The following is a 4,793-nucleotide window of genomic DNA, read 5'->3' as shown; positions in this document are numbered from 1 at the left end:
CGCCCGCTTCTCGCCTCGACGCTCTAGCCCCCGTCCCTCTACCACAACAACCCCCACTCTCTATGGTCCGCCCCCGCGCGCGCACGCATGCGCGCACTCGGCGAGGGTTGGGTGTCACGCGGTAAAGGGAGTGCGCAGTGAGAGACCGTGCTGGGGGGTGGGAGAGGGGAAGATGCGGGGGCAGAGAAAAGCATGATGGGTAAATGTGTTGAACCGCTCTGGGAAAGGGGTGGGGCGATGGAGGAGGAGGAGGAGGGAGAGTTGTCACTAGCGCCCCCTTCCGGAAAGGTGCTGTAAGTTTTATAATATGTATAAAAATGCAGCCAAGGAAGACGGGGGAGGCTGTTAATTTATTGAAAGGGGGCCTATACCTTTAACAACCTTGGCTGCTTTTTTATTATATTAATAATATATTAATATTAATAAAACGCGCACACACACGCACAGCCATGGGCGTACCCGGGGAAGGCAGTAAATAATAGAAATACTTAACTAACTGACCAATCAAGTCAGTTCTGCCCCCTCAACCAAAAATCCTGGCTTTGCCCATGTATATAGCTTAAGGCCCTAGCAGATGCAGGTGGCATCGTGCACAGCAGTTTGCAACTGGAGCCTAGGCTTTTCTCCGGAGTCATGGAATTGTAAAGTTGGAAAGGATGCCCCAAGGCTCATCTAGTCCATTCCCTGCTCAGGAGAATAGTGAAGACTGCAGCAGAAATAATAAATGAAAAAATTGGGATGCTGCCCCAAATTCCCTCACAGGAAATTACAATGCAAACTCCTGTGATTTTACAGGTCAATGGGTGTTGCAAACAGATTTTTCTTTTCCTGAAGCAAATTAACATGGATATGAACACTAAGCTTCTGTTAGTTTTCCAGAAGTGACTTTTACATCTTGTGACATACCACATAAACCTTGGAAATTATCAGGTAAGGAAACTTTGAGGAAACAGAATAAAGTGCTGTCTGAATGTTATAAGAATTTTAAGGTCTTATAAATACAAAATAGATGTTCATAAATGTACCAAGCAAACACATACAAATATGTAAACCACATTTCAAACCCAAAGAAAAGTCCTGAAACCATTTTCTCTCCCAAAATGACCTCAAATATTTCTCTGCAAGGTTGAAGGAAATGGGAAATCTCCTCATTGTCTCTTTCACAAATCCTGTCTTAAGGGCTCATTTAAGATATGAATAGGGTGTGAGCCTGTGACCTGTGACCTGGATTTAGGAACTGAGTAGTTATCATAACTGCGGGAGGCAGTGGAAGACAGAAGTGCCTGGCGTGCTCTGGTCCATGGGGTCACGAAGAGTTGGACACGACTAAATGACTAAACAACAAGAAGTTATCACAACAAGAGTGGTCAGGATGCCCAAGTAATCCAATCAGGTAACCTGGCAGACAGGAAGAAACAACACACCCAGATTTCCGCCCCTTCTCTGATGTATTAAGGGGGTGGTCTTGGGCTACACCCCTTCTGTGATGTATGTATGATGTTTCTGGGGGTGGTCTTGGACTCCAGGGTGGGCAATTTAAAATGTCTATATAAGGGTTTGTGCGCATGGCTTGGGGTCCCTCCCCCCTCCTGTGGGGGGGGAGCACCCTGTTGCAACAGCTCCTTCCTCCTGGGCCGTGTTCAGAAAGTGGTGGGGGGGGATGAGTGTTCAGACCCCTGGGCTCTCACTTGTGGGGTGCCTCAGGGTTCTGTCCTCTCCCCCATGCTTTTCAACATCTACATGCAGCCGCTGGGAGAGATCATCAGGAGGTTTGGGCTGGGTGTTCATCAGTATGCGGATGATACCCAGCTCTACCTCTCTTTTAAATCAGAACCAGTGAGGGCGGTGAAGGTCCTGTGTGAGTGTCTGGAGGCGGTTGGAGGATGGATGGCGGCTAACAGATTGAGGTTGAATCCTGACAAGACAGAAGTACTGTTTTGGGGGGACAGGAGGCGGGCAGGTGTGGAGGATTCCCTGGTCCTGAATGGGGTAACTGTGCCCCTGAAGGTGCGCAATCAGGTGCGCAGCCTGGGAGTCATTTTGGACTCACAGCTGTCCATGGAGGCACAGGTCAAATCTGTGTCCAGGGCAGCTGTTTACCAGCTCCATCTGGTATTTAGGCTGAGACCCTATCTGCCTGCGGACTGTCTCGCCAGAGTGGTGCATGCTCTGGTTATCTCCCGCTTGGACTACTGCAATGCACTCTATGTGGGGCTACCTTTGAAGGTGACTCGGAAACTACAACTAATCCAGAATGCGGCAGCTAGACTGGTGACTGGGGGCAGCCGCCGAGACCATATAACACCGGTCTTGAAAGACCTACATTGGCTCCCAGTACGTTTCCGAGCACAATTCAAAGTGTTGGTGCTGACCTTTAAAGCCCTAAACGGCCTCGGTCCAGTATACCTGAAGGAGCGTCTCCACCCCCATCGTTCTGCCCGGACGCTGAGGTCCAGCGCCGAGGGCCTTCTGGCGGTTCCCTCATTGCAAGAAGCAAAGCTACAGGGAACCAGGCAGAGGGCCTTCTCGGTAGTGGCGCCCACCCTGTTGAACGCCCTTCCAGCAGATGTCAAAGCGATAAACAACTACCTGACATTCAGAAGACATCTTAAGGCAGCCCTGTTCAGGGAAGTTTTTAACGTGTGATATTTTACTGTATTTTTGGTTTCTATGGAAGCCGCCCAGAGTGGCTGGGGACGCCCAGCCAGATGGGCGGGGTATAAATAATAAATTATTATTATTATTATAAAGATCAGCTGCTTTGCTTCTCAACATTTTCTGGTTGGTATATGTTTTCTCGTACCGATAAGAGAACCTACAAAAGGACTCTATATGGGCTCTTGGGTACCCCATAAGGGAAAAGGAGCAGTTTTTTTCTCATAACACAGACAAACCACTCCATACAAACAAACAAAAGAAGTCCAGTGAGGAATAATTCATGTTTTATAGGCCCTGTTTTAAAACAGCTGCATTGGTTGCCAATTCATTTCCGGCCCAATTCAAGGTGCTCCCATTAGTGTTTAAAGCCTGAAACCAGTGGCTCCCAAACTCCTCCCGCCATGGACCACTTAGAAATTGCTAAGGGTCTTGGCAGACCACTTAATGATTTTTCTGCATGTTGTAGCAGTTGTAATGAGCTGGGCTAGATGATGTATAGTTTTTAATTGTACTTTTATTGCTTTTTTAGTTCTTATATTGTATGTATCTTACTGAGTTTACAGTTTGAATTCCACAGAATTCATATTGCAGCCACAATAAAATACAATACAGTATGAGAAATAAAAGAAGCAATAAAAATGCAATTAAAAATCAATATGAGTATTTAATGGGGACGTGCCACAGACCACCTGAATGAGCTCTGTGGACCACAGACTGGGAGCCCCTGTACTCTAGGACTTAGGCCCCAAATATCTGAAAGACCGTCCCCATCCCTGCAGACCTTCTCAGGTGTTTAAACTGGCACAAGTTCCACCATCCTCAGAGGTTCAGGAAGATGCTGGGAAGTGGACATTTTCTGTAGCAACTCCTAGGTTGTGAAATTCCCTCCCCACAGAGGTGTGCCTGGTACCTTCATTACATAGTTCCCCATTGTATGCTGAAGACACATCTCTTTTTACCCTGGCCTTCATACCCAAGATATTTTTTCCATGGCCCACCCTATTCCTGTGACTGTAATTTGTCCTAAACTGCTTTTGCTACTCAGTTTTAAACTGTGGCATCCCTCCCTGAGACCTTGTGGTGAAGGTCAGGATAAGAAATCAAATTAATTATAGCCAACCTCACCATCATGCTCTCCAGCCACAGAATATTGACTGTTAGTGTACATTACCCCAGGAAGGAAATAAATAAATAAACAATGATAATAAATGCATTTAAAGATTTGAAGGTTCTCAAACCAGAATCGCTAGAGATAACAATCTGACTGTGGTTGTCTACAATCTAATGGTGGCAACTTTGGGGGCCCCAGAATTGCCTTTCACAGCAGTCTCCACCCAACCTCCCAATCCTTGCTCAGCAATAAACACAAGCTTGCCTTGTACAAAATGCCATCACTCAACACAGCCTCCCACACCAGATCGTTGTGAGGATGAATGAGATAAAAACTGTGTTTTCTCTTTCTCAGAAGAGTTCTGAGAAATTGCAAGGAAACAGATGTAACAGTTGATCAAGAACCTATCGCTCTTCATTTGGCAGGCATGAAACCCATAGGTCCATTTCTAAGGTAACTTCACACATGATGCAAGTGCACTGGCAAGCACACCCAGACGATAATACGTTTGCATTTCAACGTTTTTTAAGGTGCATACTTTAAACCTCTTGTTTGAAGTGACCCCTATGACAGGGTTGGCAAGACCTGAGACATGCAGAATCTACTTTGTTATCAGAACTCTAAAATTAACAACTGGAGCCAGGACACACACACACAAAGACACACACTATGAATTAAATAATTCAGAACCCAGAACTCTCTTCTGAATCCCTGAACTGAAGTGAGATCACAGTGCTCTTGACACATACAAAATCCACTCTGAATTCATTTCAGCAGTACATTTTAGGGGAGTAATGCTCTTGTTGAAATTGTTAATTGGGGTTCAGAAATCCAGTAGATCCAACTTTGCCCTCGTACACCCTTGGAGACGCCCACATGCCCAGTGGAACTGTGAATCAACAATTCCATGCACCAATGGGAAAAAAGGCACCTCCAGAAAAGGGGTTATAAGTTGTATGTGTCTATTTAACACTGGATAGCCATACACACTTGAGTGCAAAAGCAAACTGAGATTAGCAGTGGA

Source organism: Podarcis raffonei, chromosome 8, assembly GCF_027172205.1.
Source record: "Podarcis raffonei isolate rPodRaf1 chromosome 8, rPodRaf1.pri, whole genome shotgun sequence".
In the NCBI taxonomy this organism is placed as follows: Eukaryota; Metazoa; Chordata; class Lepidosauria; order Squamata; family Lacertidae; genus Podarcis; species Podarcis raffonei.
This window is presented reverse-complemented; position numbering follows the sequence as displayed.